The following is a 15930-nucleotide window of genomic DNA, read 5'->3' on the forward strand; positions in this document are numbered from 1 at the left end:
CATGGCATAGATACCTCAACCAGACTACCACAGTCAACAGAACATGCTTGGGTACAGGTCTCTAACCCAAACGCTGGCCATGTTATGCAATATATGTTGCATACATGTCAATTGCAGCACCTCACTGGCCCTCTGCAAGAGAAAACTAAATGATTGGATGTTGAATTTAACTGTCACGCTGGGGATCACTCAAGTGGCATCAGTTGATAGATGACCTGCTGACAAATGTCAGGTAGCATGAAACCAATGTACCCACATGCCCTACTCTTCTCATCTCTCCATGGACATTAGCCTGGTACACACCTAGGAACACCTGCACCTATGGACCTCAGTACTGACAAATGTGTCAGTGTGCATTACTGAGAATAACAGTGTCTGTGTGTTTTTAAACTTATAGTTGAAAATACTCTGAAGGCCTTCTCACCCACTACACCCCTCAATACTTTACTTAGAAATGGCTGCTACAGTAATTCACATTAAATGTAACTTGTTACACTCTTCACCCTGTGGGCTATCTGGAGCTTGCAGTACCAGCATAACACTGTTCTACAAATGGGTAGATAGGTGTGGGTTACCCTCTGAGTCCTGGCAAATGTGAATATCTGTGTGTGTGTATGTGTGTGCAATTGTGTGTGACTGTGCATATTTGTAGGAGACAGCATTCTGAGGCCACATTCTCCAAATACAATAAACCTTGGCATACATTATAAGGGATGGTGATGCTGCTGACATTAGGACAGCCATGACAAACTCTTACCCTACTATCCCTGTGGCATGTGCAATAAATGCATATCCCTGTAGTAGGACTGATTAGATAGACAAGGGTTTGTATTGTAGTCCTGCTCAATATGTGATTGTGGGTATGTCAGAGCATTATCATGAGTTTCAGTGAGCACAATATCCAGTGTGGGGTGTGGGTGCTGGGTATACTGTCTTTACACCATGGTACCCCCAGTACATGTCCCAAGGTCCACTGTATGAGGACCGCTGTCACCATCAACCATACAGGTAACTGATTACACTATCCAGCCCAATGATGCATGTGCTATGTGCAAAAACTCCCTAACAGTATGGACTCACTGACAAGGTAGCTAGCACTGCCAAACCCAGGTCTGTCAAATGTGTCTATGACTGTATGTGTTTGTCAATTTGTATATGACAGTGTGTCATACTATGTATTGCTCATTAGCACCCAATACATCCCCCATTACAATACTGTACAAGGCCTGGTGATGTTCATCACTTAACAGGAAACTCGGGACACTCCTCATCCTAAAAGCTCTGTGGTGTGTGCAATTAAGGCCAAACACATTAGTAGTAGTAAGTACCTAGGTAGGGGTTCTACTCTCAGTGTTGCCAAGTAAGTGCGTGCGTGTATGTGAAGGGATTTACTTCAGTTTGCAGAAAATATATGTCCCAGGAGATCATTTGTCTGAGAACTAACTGGCAAAAGGTAACATTTCAAAGGAATCATCTTGTGGAAATTCATTCCATCAAAACTAATAGTGGATGTGTAAGTGCCCTCTTCCCCACTGTATAGCTGTACAGCAATACTGGAGTTGGTATATATAGTTGGGTGTGGTTGTTGTGGTCACAGCCACCAACATTGGGGTTATTGATGTGCGTATCCTCCCCCTTAGTCTGCTGTTATACTGCACAGTTTATGTTAACAGGTTAAGTAGTTGTTAATCACACTATGTGTGGTTCTACACCACCCCACACCCTCCAAAGTGGGGGTCTGTGCCACCCACACCAGCACACTTATGTTTACCAACTCCAGGATTGCACTACATTGGGCAAGAGGACATATACCCTGCCAGTACCATGTCAATGACATTAAACTGGCAGACTGATTATTTACTGATGTGATGTTTTGGTTATTTGGTCTTGGTGGAATCACATAGGCCAAAATGAGTTCACTGCAAAATGAAGTACATCCATGTGTATAGTATTCTCTGTATATTGCATCAACACCAAAGCCTCTGTGTGTGTGTTATTCACAAACATGTGGTGTGTGCCACCCAGTACACTTACCATTGTCCACTGTAGAAGAGCTGCTGACATCAGCCACCATGCACTCACCTGTATACACCCCTCAGACCTATCAGCCATGTGGCATATGCAGTAACTGTTATACAGACCTGTTACATGTGTTCAGCTGTACCCAGGATATGACACAGTTAATGTGTCACCACAGTGCCATACCCGTTGTAGGAAAGAACAGCAGACCAACATCCTGCTGACACATAGACACCTACAATACAAACAAAATACATTATGGAGACCACAATCACTCAGTGTTAATAACAGCTATAATGCATTATGGTTGGACAGCTACACACCCTGACATGTAAGCATTAAACATTCCAGCAGAAAACACATTAAACAGCATTACATTGCTAAACCTTAGTACATTCACCCTGTGCATCATAACCATGTTAGCATGTCCCTTCATCAATGGTATGGATGACAGGGATGTGGCACAGGTATCATCATATGCACAGGGTGTGTTGTGGGTTTGCCAGAGGCTTAGGCTGAGCCATTTGGTTGACATCATGTGTGTGTCTTGGGGGGTTCTTTATCAACTGGGCTGTGCAGATGTGGTGTGTGTAGGTACGGGGGTGTCCTAGTTCTGTTTGTGATCTGTGTGTATGTATGCACATAGTTCTGCCATGTGGCTACCCTATACAGGAGTTTGTTGTACAGCTGCAGACCGTACATGGCAGGGTGTACAGTTTACTGTGTCCAGCCATGGACACAGGAACTGTGCCTGCCAGGGGTTCCACAGGCACTACCAGGTAGAAGTCCAGATATGGTACTCTCCCCTAAACAGTCCTTAGGCTTTCCCCTGTTATGAGTTTCCCCAGTGTTACTCCAGTCTGCTCATGATTGGCAGTAGATTTTTATGGTGCCGAGTTACCAGCTCGATGCCCAACCTTCAACAAAGGCACACCCATTCACGCTCGCACCTACCTGCATGTCTTTAGTGTCACTCAACCACGGGGAGGACATGCAGACTCCACACAGAAGGTGCTCCAACTGAGAATCAAATGGGAGAACCTCTTGCTGTGAGGTGATAATGCTAACTGCTACACCATCGCGGCCTCTGGACCACCACGGCCTCTATAGTACTCCCCCTAATGATAACAATTGTCTGCTGGATCTGCGCCCCTGTTGGGACCGGTGAAGAACACATGCACATGGCCCGCTGCATTGTGGTGCAGACAGCACCCCCCCCCTGCAGTGCTGCTGTTGGTACTGCCACTACGGGAGCAGCTGTGAGTTGTTGCACGTCCATGTAGACCTCCACCTGTTGGTATTGCTGACCTAAGTCCACGTGGCGGACACCCTACTCCCACCACATGCTCTAACACAGACACCACATGGTCAAAGATTCCTACCATCTCACTCAACCTTTTATCCAGGACCTCTGCAAAATAATGATGGGCACCTGCAAGATCACGGATGTTGTCAAGTACAGCAGAATGAGTAGTCCTCTGGAGCCACATTCTCTGTCTGGTGTAATGTTCCATATGTGCCTGTGCCTCCTTGATGGCCCGAAACATGCGTCTGGTGACACCTGCTGTGGGACTTCTGCCAGGGGCATGATGGCCAGCAGCCCTTCTATGAACACCTCTGTATATCTGCCTGTGTGGTACCTAGCCAGTCATCCAGCTATGGCTGCTGTGTAAAGACACACTTGCCATAGTCCCCACAATGTCCTGTCCCATGCCACCACCCACCAACTGTCCCTCATCTATGGCCACTGGTGATGGGGTATGCATGCGCATTGTGACTGCATGTGGGGATGGGGTGGATAAAAGTGGGATGTAAACCGATGGCACAGTTTCAGTCCCTGACAACCCTGCCTGTGCCTCACCATGCCTATCATCATTGTCAGAGTCTGCATGGACACTAACATCAGTTTGCCAGCAGGGGGGACCCTGACCCACCTCGCCACCTGTGAGGGGAAAACAAAAAATGTAATTTATGACCTGTACATTATTGCTTACCTCTACACACTCTCTCTCACACACACACACACACACACACACACACACACACACACACACACACACACACACACTTACAGGTGAGGTGGCACAAAGATATTACACAGACCTCTCATTACCCAACAGTCAACATGCATGACATATGGCCTTCAACAGCATGCACTGCAGCTATACTCAGTCCTTGTTACCAACATGATACATCTCTGTGATGCATGAGTTGTGTTAGTAGGTGACTCCCCCTTCCCCTGAAACACACTGCACCCATGCACACAGTATTGCTGTGCACCTGTACAGCACCCTGGAATGTACTGTGCACCATACCTCGCGAGTGTGCATACCATTGCTGAATGTGTATATGTGTGGCAGGTATGTTTGCTCTGTTGCTCACAACCCCTATGTGTTTGTCTGACACATACCTGGGATGATGTGAGGACTGATGTCAATAGTTAATGCCTGACCTCTGATTTGCAGATCTCATCATCAGCAGTGCATGTATGAGCAATAAAATCCAATTACAGTGACAACCTTCAAAGCTTAATGTGGATAATGAGGAGTGTACACACCCTTGTTGACATGCCAGCCTCTTCCATGATATGCAATGGGGCCACACTACTGCATATGTTAACATTACACGCACCTGATATGTGACATATGACCTGTGCAATCAAATGCAGTATCAAACAAATGTGTTAGTCGTGCAGCTACTGAATGAGATGCATACAATATGTGGGTTGAATAAGTGTGCACACCCTTAACACCATGGTTTGTTGCAGCACCTGTTAAGTGAACTACAGCAGTCACTATTCCTGGAAGGGGTATACTAGCATGGCCCATCCTCACTTGCTATTTTTTGGTCACTCTGCCCACAAATGTCCTCCAACTCTGCCGGATTGCAAGGTCAGCTCATGTGCACAGCCCTTGGAGGTCACACAGTGCCTTCACTATTGCTGTGGAGTCAGGGTTATGTCTGGCACAATTCATGACCTTGACTGTGTTCAGATACAGCCATTCTTAATGAGCTTTGGATGTATGTTTCAGTTCACTGTTGTGTTTCAGGATGACACCCCTCCCCATCCTCAGCCGTATTACAGTTGCTTGACAACTATGGGCCACACGAGTATTATTTTGCAGTGTTCCAAATTCAGAATGCCATGTCTATCAGCCTTTTCCCCGCTAATGAACAGCAAACCTAAAGGTGTACACTGGCAACAGCAAGGTAAAAATGGGGATGGTGGTCTTGAAGTGGAGTGAGGTGTTGCTTGTGCACCGCATGCATCTTTATTAATACTGTCTGTAGGTTTCAGCCTTAGTCTCAGTACACCATTACACATTGCAACACATGCCTTTGGGAGACTTGATGTTATGTATAGTCAGTTTAACACAACAAGGGGAAGTACAGCTCTGAGATAAGGACATTGTGATGCAATGTGGAAGAGGTAAAGTAGTATTAGATTTTTCTTACAACTTAAAAATGAGTTTTAATATATATCAGCAATCTCATACACTTGAACACACTTCTAAACCTCTCAGTGTAAGAATTCTGAACAATGCCAAAACTATTGGGGGCACAAATGCCTTAAATGAGAGACAGGTTTTAAATATTGGTTTTATACACTTAGAAAGTTGATACACTAACATGTTTTGAATCAGTATGCATTTTCTGAATGATATGATGTGTGAAACTCGTGTGTGTCTTTATATAGTAGCTTCAATCCTCAAATTTGCCCACAAAATGCACAATTTTATGAAGAACAGGCTAAAGATATGAGGCAAAATTTCATGACATTCTGTGAAATTCTGGACAACTGAGAGGTATGCACTTGAGCAGTAACCACAGCACATTATTGATTTACACTGTCCTTTTGATATTACAAAACATATCACATTGAAACAGAACTATATTAACTTATTTTTACCAGGAAAGGGACAAAATACAAGCTTGTTAGTAATCTCTTGGTGGAATATTTATAGTTGATGTCCCCAAAGAAGTATGCAATGTGAGGACTAGTGTAATCATCAATGTCATTTACATATTACATTCTACAGCTATATACCGTGACTAGACTTACATTTCCGCAAATAGCATGATTTTTCACACCACGTCTCCACATCTCCTTATTTGTATACAACTTCTTCATTTTTCTCACATCAAGATTTCTATATTTGAAGTTCTATATTTTGCACATCACAGCAACATGAAAAAAAAAACACTTCTTGTCTCCTAAATGTGGAGACCTGGTTTTGGTCTTCTTGTTTCAGTTTATATCGCTGTTTGTCATTCTGTGTTTCTGCTTTTTACTATATGACATGCATTTCCACATCTGAGCAATTTCCGCATTCTTATATACAACAATTATTCATTTCCACATTCTGCTGTGGCTGCATTGCGTACATGACATGCAGCAAGCTAAAAATTTCTGCGGTGGTCTTCAGACCTTTTCTAGAAGACAGGCTACTTCCATTCTATTTTATTACTTTTGTTTCATAGCAGGAGGAGACAGATAAAAATTTAGACCACCTTTTAATTGCATTAAAAGTCTACTTCCCTTCAAAACCTGTTTCCTCCACTCCCGTTTTCCACCTGCAACATGTCCTACTGAATGTTTTTGAGAATTCCTTCTCTGCCACCAATTCTTTTAGTCAATTCCATTTGTTCAGAGTATTCCCTGTGGGGAAGCTTTTTCATAGTATGGGGAGAAGTGGTCTCTGCCACCTGCTAAGCTCTCCAATCTACCCTTCTTGTTCTTGGTGACTCCTTTACATCTATCACCAAATCTTGTTTTTGTGTACATTACCTTGCAATTATTAAAACCGGTCAAGGTTTGAACTCATCAGTCTTAACTTTCAGTTATTCAGGTCTGTGATTATTAATTCATACAGGAAATCACTGCTGGTATAGTTTATACCTGTGTGCTGGCAGTGACTTCCCATGGGTTAGCTTTTCTCATTTCTTTGCTGTGCAACTGTCGAGTTACTATAAGTGGGTTGTGGATAGTAAATCCCACATATGGGGGTCAATAAGGCAAAAACACTTTTTTTGATAGTTTATTACATCCAGTTGAAGCTGCAGGCATTTTAAACACTGGCAAATCTAGTGGGTCCTCTTGTAAATCTGTGTCAAGCCTCCCACATTGTTCTTTTTGTCTCTAGTGGAAAGAGCTACAACTTCTAGTCTCTTATCATATTCTTTGTTTTCCATCCAACACACCATTCTTGTGGCTTTCCTGTGGACCACTTCCAGTAACCTGATATACTTCTTCTCCATACCTATACAGAGCTGTACACAGCTTTATGTTTTAATAACCAGCTCCAGTAAACTGTATGTTATATGGTACACTTTAAGAAGGCTCCCTATTGAAATTTCAGCACTCATAATGCCGTGTGCCAAAATGCTAAAAAAAACCCTGAAACTATAGCAGAAGAGTGAAGGTTGAAAATTGCTCTTCTCTTTAAAATGTCTTTTTTTGCAAGGGGCAAGTCCCCTGAACCCCCTCCCCCCAAACTTATATATATATATATATATATATATATATATATATATATATATATATATATATATATATATATATATATACCAACTCCAAGATCACCATACCTCAGAGAAAAGGTAATATTTAAAGAAATGGCCATAAGTAAGTTTATTATTTTGGCTATTCATTCTCTGTATTTCTGGCTTCACTTCTGGCATTTCAAATAGTTATAGACACAAGGTCTTATGTTATCTTTTTTTGGAGAATTCAGACATCATTAAGGCTAGAATTTATACCCATGATGTTTCTGTTGTCAAACACCCATATGCCACATGGTACCAGAAGTGAACAAATAAATCTGCAGTGTAAAGAAATATATTTGCTTTCAACAGTGTATGTATTTGGAAAAAACAGAAAAATAGTTTTCCGGGAAAATGTTCCAGCTGCAGTCATAACAAATTCTTTTGATGCACGGGAATTTTGCATAAAACCGGAAGCTTTGGATTCTGAAATTTGATTTCTTCTTGCACCTCACTATCCATGTGGAGTAATTTAGAAAATGTGCACCTACTGATAATGTATCAGAATGTGCACCATTGTAATTGTTGTACAGTAGGACAGAATAGTGAAGGAGCTGTCTTTGGTCTTCTACTGCTGGTCTACATGCACAGCAAATGCAATTCAAGAAAGTGCCATCTTCCTTAGTCAGGCATGCAGACCCACTTTAACTTTAATATAATTCTTCCAGTGAGGTGTGTTGACATGATGTCTATGACTGGCTGCCCCTAGTTTCCAACAACATTGCCTTGTCTAAGAAAGGTGGTTGTGCCTACCTGTCTGTCTGCATATTGTGGATGTCCTACATTTATGTATGATCAATGTGTTTCTTGTCCATACCTGCTAAGGCTTTGTTTTGCAAAGCTGCCTGTATTCCTTGGTATGTCATGCTGAACTACAAAGTATGTTTGCACTTGCTTTCTTCGATTTGCAGCATTTTTTTGCAGTGATATCATGCACTTTGTTGCAGATAATGTGCTTCCTCAGGCAAACTTTTCTGGTTCATATTTGTGACAGCTATGAAGTATAGCTGGCAAGTTTATTCTATTTATCTGCCTTTATTTGCATTTGTACTTCTGTACTGGCTCTTCTCCCTGTATATGTATATATGCATTGGTCAATATGGTCTGCATATTACAATGATATGTGAATTGTGTAGGAGTCTGATATTTTTTTTTTCCTGAGTACTGTCCCAATGCATTCTGGAACACAGTTATCAATAACAGATTAGAAACAGAATGATGATGAACAGCGGTAAAAATCCATCCATCCACTACCTCTTTTTCCCATTTTTGCACATGGGGTCAGGGTGTCACTTCAACAGTGACAATCATCTACAGCCAAGGTTTACACCGCTGGGTGGCTAGCCCTGCCACAGTATTTATTCCACACCCCACTCACACCTATGGCCAATTTAGAGTGTCCAATCCACCTGCTGCATACCTTTGGAATGTGGTGGGAAACTGGATCATCTGGCAGAAACCCACATGAACACAGAGAGGATATACAGACTCTGCACAAAAGGCTCCCCAGCCAAGAATTGAAACAGGGAATCTCTTACTGTGAGATGGCAACACTGTCTACTGTGCCACTGTACTGCATCTGAAATTCAAAATTTGAGTAGTAGGTGTAGCTAAATGCAAGTCTCCAACAGTTGATATGGCTACAAGTACGCGAGGATAGCTCTGCCCTGCTTCATATCAGTTTTATAGAATCTGTTCTAGAAAATAAGATTGAGAAAAAAGACGCAAAAGAAATGGCAAGTGTCTGCAAAATAATTTTCATACTGCCAAACAGAAATGTGACAATTAGCTGTTAGTTGGTAATATTGAAGTGAAAAGGAATGGTACAATGAAGCCTGAAAATGCATCAGAGTCAGTGAGACAAACATATCTTAATTGGCAATAGCTGATAATAAAAACAATGCTAAATTTAAACTAGACACAGGTATATAGTGTAATAATATATCTAAAAATACCTTAGAAGCATTGGAGTTTAAAGGTAGTGAACAGAGAGCTGTGTGCATATTGCTAACATACTCAGGACACTGTCTAAAGCTATTGGGTGAAAATCAATTGATGTGAACATTAAATAAAATATACAAGGTCCATTTTTTAAACTGGAGCCCTTAAAGAAGTAAATTCTGCTAGTAGTTTAGCTTGTCAAAAAGGAATTGTAAAAGACAAATGCAGTATGAAAGCAACCAGTGCATATGTACAACAAACGCCATAAATTGGCTGTATCTTTAATGCTGTACATAATCAAAGCAATGGCATCATTCATGAGTATGATGGCTTTTAAAAGGTACAGGATGTTTGCCAAGAGAATATCATATACAAATAAATCATTATACTGTGCAGTGATTCACACTGCAAGGGAAGTACAAGAAATGTGAATTGAAGCTTAAGTGTCATTTAGAAATAATTATCTCAGAAGGAATAGGTGAATAGTAAGGTAATGTTTTCAAAGCAAGACATGACAAACATTTATTTTCATCCCCAGTACCTTAATAAGGTGAATAAAGAGTATTATCTACTTCTTAGAGTTGAAGAAGTCTCAAGAGTGCAAAATAATACATTATTTTTAGTACGAGATGCAAACAGTAATTCTGGAAGATAAAGATAAATAAATAAATCTCCAAATTGTGTGCATTTAATATGTATTGCATATTTAGATGATCCCTGAGACTTCCATTCAGTATTGCATCAGCACCAGAGGCATTTCAAAGGCATGGAAGGTATTACAAACATAGTGTGTGACCTGTTATTATGAGGTGAGATATAAGAAGAGCATGAAAAAAGCAGTTGAGCTAATACACAGATTAAGATAATATAATTTCAAGTTAAGTAGAACAAATGTGGAGAAATAGGAGTGAGAAATCAGAAATACATGGACCATATTCTAATGTCAAAAGGACTGAAGCCTGATACAGAAAAAGAGCAATTGTTCAAATGTCAATGCCAAAAGGTAAGAAAGCAGATTTATTTCTAATAATGATGCAGTATCTTGGAAGTGTTACGTAATATATCTGAGGTAATTATGACGCTAAGAAATGCATTATAGCAAGATATATTCTGGGAGTGGAGCTATGAACAAGAAACTAGTTTTGAAATACTCAGGGAAATAGTTACAGATTCACTAGTGGTAAAATGCTATGATGTGAATACATTCCAAATAGATATCAGTCATAATGGTATAGGAGTTGTGATTCTACAACAGAACAGAACAGTTCCCTACTGATCAACAGCACTTAGTGATACTTAAAAAAATATAGTACTGTTGTATAGATGTAAAAAACTCAGTGTTTTTATATATATATATATATATATATATATATATATATATATATATGCATGTATATATATATTTATATATATATTTATATATATAGAGAGAGAGATAAATAGATATATAGATAGATAGATATATGAATTAGCAATAGGTTCATAGGAGGTTAGTAGGCTAATGGCCCTAGGGCCTTAACAAGCCTAATCATGTAATACCCTTGTTCCATGCTGACCATGATTAGATGGTTGTTGTTAGTAGAGCAAATCAGTGATTAGCATTGACTGCCTCTGTCCATGCGGGACATAGGTGCCACACTCGGGGTGAATTTGTGGTCTCCCAGCCAATTGTCAAGGTTGCACTTAAATAGGATCATTGAGGAGCTCTGCTTCATGTGAAGTGGGAGTTTATTCCAGAGAAGTGTCAATCTCTAGGAGATATATCTGTATAACATGTTCTTTTTATGTCACAGGCTATGTTGAGATCACTGGAGCAAGTGACTCTTGTCCCATTTGGTTTGTGGACATGCAGCATTTCCATTAGGGCAGGATCAGAGATTCCTGTATAGGCCAAGCAAAGATCACCTCTCAGCAGCTTGTAGGATACAAAGTACAGACACAGGGCTTTCAGTTTTTCCATTTAGGTTATGTTTTGGTGGCCCTCAATTTTCTTGGTTAGAAACCTCTGTGGTCTCTCCAGTTGTTGCAGGTGTCTGGTAAGGTGCATGCAAAAGGGAGCATTGTGGTCAATTAATGGTCTAATGAAGGTCTAGTATAGAGAAATTATAACATCCTTAGTCTTGGATACGATGCTCTCAGTTATGAGGTGTGCACCATAGAAGGCTTTCCTTATCACTGTGGAGATATGGTGATCGAAGTTTAAATTGCTGTCCAGCTATGTTCCCAAGTCTGTCACCACTGTATCTGAGCTTAGTGGGTGCTATCTATAATGTAATTTGCAGGAGTCACTTCTTTGCCAAAGGTGATAATGATGCACTTTTTTACATTTAGTTTTAGACCGTGACTCTGGCACCAGTCATTAGTCTGTGTTTGCCCCTTTTGTAATATATTAACATTGTTGAGGGACTCAATGATTGCATTGAGTTTGCTATCATCTGTGAACTTGGTAAACCACAGGCCATTTACTTTCACCTGGCTGTCCAAGAAATGGATTTTAAATAGTAGAAGGCCCAGCACAGATCCCTGTGGTACACCACTGGTAACTGGTCTACTGGTGGAGGTGGAATCACCAACTTTGACAGTGTGCGCTCCATCTGTGAGCCAGTTAGCTACACATCTAGTGATGTATGGGTTAATCCCCAGCTGGGAGAGCTTCTCAATGATACCTGAGTGGGGGAATTGTGTCAAATACATTTGCTAAGTCTAAATAGGTGGTATGTATTACTTTTCCCTCATCCAGGGCTTTGGTAACATTCTCAAAGAAGTCCACCAGGTTTAATAAGCAAGACATGCCATTAACATAGCCAAACTGGGTCTGGTCAAGAGTTTGTAGATCACCTATGTCCTTGCTGATAAGGCCCATGATGACTCACTGCATGGCCTTGCAGATAAGGCTGGTTATGCTCATGGGTCTATAGTTTCCAGGGTCAGTTGATGGACTCCCTTGGTGTAAGGGGATTACTGTTGCTGTCCTACACTCTGCTGGAACAAAGTCAGTGCTCAGGCTAAGGATGAAGAAAGTGCCAAATGGTATCACTAGGTCTTCTTTTAGATTGTTTAGTAAGCAGCTTGGGATGTTATCTGGTCTAATGGAGGCACACCTCTCAACTGTACAGATTTTTGCAGAATGCCCAGATTTTTGCCTCATATTTTTGGTATGTTCCTCATAAAATTTGTGCTTTTCTGGCAAATCATTGAAGACTGAATTTACTAAAGAATACTAAATAATGACAGGCATCAGACTTTGAAGCTGTGGTGGTACAGTGGTAGTGTTGTTGCCTCACAGCAAGAGGTTTTCCTGCTCGATTCTCGGCTGGAGTGCCTTCTGTGTGGAGTCTGCATGTCCTCCCCGCGGTCGAGTGGCCTTTGAAAGACATGCATGAATGGGCGTGCCTTTGCTGAAGGTTGGGCATTGGGCTGGCAACTCGGAACCATAAAAATCTACTGCCAATCATTAGCAGACTTGAGTTCCGCTGTGGCGACCCCTAACCAGGAAAAGTCAAAAAGACAAACAACAAACATTTGAGTTTCAGACTTTACATCCTTCAGAAAATGCATAATTATGCAAAACCTATTATTCTAGCATCTTTCTAAGTTTATAGGTGCAATATTTAAATTCTGTCTCTATTTTTGGGCTTTTGTCCCACATTCTTTCCGGCTTTGTCCAGATTTCTTGCACTGGGAGATTGAGAAGCATGTATGTATGGAAGCTGTGTTGTTTACCTTGGAGAGGGTGGATATTAACTGCTCTTTGGAGATGCTACATAGTGGACTGGTGACAGGGATGCTTTGAGGTGTGTCTGGTGGGGACAGGGGGGTAAAACTTGCACCAAATCTGTCTGCCAGCAGGTTGGCAATTTCTTTGGGTGAGTAGTACCATCCACAGTCAGTTCAGCACATAGCTGGACATTCTCTTTAAAATTTCAGACATAGCTAAAGAAAGCCTTATGATTGTCATTAGCTAGAAATGCTAATTTAGCTTTGTAATTGGCTTTAGAGGACTTTACAAGATATCTGATTTGCTTGTTCAAAATGTGGAGGGTATTCTTCCTCTGGTCAGTAAGTTTCTTCTTATTCGTGGTTAACAGTTTTTTCCTTTTGTTATATAACCTACTTGAGGTGCACTAGGGTGGCCTGTTTCTTCAGGAGGACCTGGTTTTGATCCTGACAGGTATAGCTGAGTCTATACACTTGTCTAAATGTCTATACAGGGCATTTGTTTACTCCTCTACATAGGAGTCATTGCTGGCTGTGTTGGCAGGGGTTTTGAAACTTTTTATACCTCGCTTAGTAGGCAAATGTTTGCTTTGGAGAAATTTTTCAGTTTGTTTACTTCTGTGGAGGTGTCAAGTCTGATCTTTACTTCAGATGAAACAGACTTATTGTCTGACCTTACCAGGGAGGACTACACACAGGGGGTAGTACAGTGACCCCCCCCCCCCCATGCTGGTGAATACCAACCAGTTCCAGGATATTCCAGACCCTTGTAGGGGTGAAGAATAACTTTTCCAGACCATTTGAATTAAGTCCAGCAACCTCAGGGCGATCACATTTCTGAGATAGTTGAAGTCTCCCATGACCAAAGTGTTTTACTGTTTAGAGATATACACAACAAAATATGCCACGAAACCTTGTAAAGTCTATTCAGAAAGTCTCTGTCCAAAGCATCTTGAATATTACAGAGGCTGTCACTTAATCAACAGAAGTACAGGTAAGACACTACACACAGCCTGATAGAAAGGTACATGGAGTACATTACTTTTATCAGAAATGCACACGCAGCTGCTAGATACCATACTTATTGGGGCAGAAGAAAAAGTAAAAAAACTTCAAAGTTGTAGAAACACTGACTTAGAAATACAATTACAGAGAGGTATTAACATGGAAGTACAGCACTGTGGTGGTGGTGCTGCTGTAGCGTTGTTGCCTCACAGATAGACGTTGTCCTGTTCGATTCTGAGCTAGAGCGTCTTCTGTGTGGAGACATGTGTGAATGGGCGTACCTTCGTTGAAGGTTGTGTGTCAGGGCTGGCAACTCGGCACGTAAAAATCTACTGCCAATTATTAGCGGACCTGAGTTCCGCTGTGGTGACCCCTAACCGAGAAAAGTCGAAAGACTTAACATGGAAGTACAGTTTTATCAAAAGTAATAAGTAAGGAAATATTTTTTCAAGGAAGAAATAAGTTGCTTTCAGGGTTGATTTTTTTAAAACTGACAAAGTAAAATAAAAATGTCATCTGCCCGACCTCATGGTATACAGGGATGAAGTCCTGTAAGTGACCCATGTGTGCTGTGTTTAACTAATGGCATGGGTGGTGAGAGGGCCAGGTAGGTGAGTATAGACTTGAGAGATAATTACCAGATAAACCATTCTGGGGTGGTGGAATCAAATAGGCCTACTATATTAGCATTATCTATTGATGTATGGCTAATTATTTGAGGAAGAGAATATGAGGGAACTTGCTGTTGAAGTTGTAGTTGGTGCCAATAATTCAGGAAGTTAATGCATGTTCCTCCCTGACCAGTCAGCCATTCTGAATGTTAATATTGACTACTGGGAAGTGGTTAGTTGGGATGGAGCATGGACCTCCATAAAAGCAGCATCCGAACTACTTCTCAATGCCTGACTATCTCCTCTGGGGGAATGAATGGGCTGATATGACCCAAACAAGAATGGATGGGATGTAGGGCAGTCACACAGTTTAAGGATGCCTTGTTTTCACCCTTAGAAGAAAACAAATGAAAAAAAATGGGACACTGGAAGGACAGAAATTGGGAAGGTCCCAGAGGAGGCTACAAAAAAGAAGTAAAATGAAAGTTCTCTCTCAACTGAACAAATGGCTGAGAAGATACATGAATGAAGGTGATGCAGAGATATTCCATATGGCTTTTAATTGTCATTGCTGTTCTGAGTTTTCAAATACAATATACTAATGCTTTTACCTATGTTGGGAATATGATGCACTTGTGTCATAATGCATACATTTGAATATATGGGTCCCTGTGCTGGAACTTTGCTGCTAAGAAAATGTAGAGTGCATCTGCATGAGTTACCATAATATTGTCTTTATTCTTCAGGTGTTGTGTCCTAATCAACGTTTCACTGGTGATTTGAATACCGTTGTTTTTATTCATGTTGATACATGAATAAATCGATCACTGTGCTCACCTCAGGTACTTCAAAAAAAGTCAGTCACTATTAATTCTACTGCTCTAACTCTTATGTAGACAGAATTTTTATCTCAGCCATTTCTCCTTTATATGTATTACTGAAGGTTATACAGCCTAGGAGTCTGACTTTACAACTATTAAAGAGTTACTGTATTGGTTGATATGTTTTTTAAGCATTGGGGTATTCATATTGCCACAGAACACAGACCTGGAAAACCACTGTGACAAAAATGTTCTGGAGTGCATAACAGAAT

The sequence above is a fragment of the Protopterus annectens genome, chromosome 17.part0, assembly GCF_019279795.1.
Source record: "Protopterus annectens isolate FY-2018-M chromosome 17.part0, PAN1.0, whole genome shotgun sequence".
NCBI classification, from domain to species: Eukaryota; Metazoa; Chordata; order Ceratodontiformes; family Protopteridae; genus Protopterus; species Protopterus annectens.